Source organism: Haplochromis burtoni, unplaced genomic scaffold, assembly GCF_018398535.1.
Source record: "Haplochromis burtoni strain Fernald_Lab_line unplaced genomic scaffold, NCSU_Asbu1 Contig_580, whole genome shotgun sequence".
In the NCBI taxonomy this organism is placed as follows: Eukaryota; Metazoa; Chordata; class Actinopteri; order Cichliformes; family Cichlidae; genus Haplochromis; species Haplochromis burtoni.
This window is the reverse complement of record NW_024582941.1, coordinates 314,414-314,879: the sequence shown is the minus strand read 5'-3', so window position 1 is coordinate 314,879 and position 466 is coordinate 314,414.

Genomic DNA, 466 nt, shown 5'->3' with positions numbered 1-466 from the left:
TTGGATACAGGTCTGTAGTTATTAAAATCATTACAATCCAAATTGCTCTTCTTCAGAAGGGGCCTCACCACCGCCGTTTTAAAGGCAGCAGGGAAGACACCCAACTGAAGAGAGCAATTCATCATGTATAAAAGCTCAGCCTCAAAAAATCCATAAAGTGTTTTAAAGAGTGAAGAAGGGATTGGATCTAAAAGACATGTGGTGGGTCTCACTGTGGAGAAAACTTTCTGAAGGTTCTCAGCATTAACCAGGACAAAGCTGTCCAGTGTCTCCTCAGGTACAATCGAGCCCTCAGATGTGTTTACAATCATATCGCGATTAGATAAAATATCAGATCTGATGGCGCTGATTTTCCCCTGAAGTGGTCTGCAAACTGCTCACAGAGTGAGTCTGTGGGGGTTCTTTGGGAGCTGTTAAAATCAGGGTTAAATAAATGATCTATGGTGGAGAAAGAGGACCTTGGGAT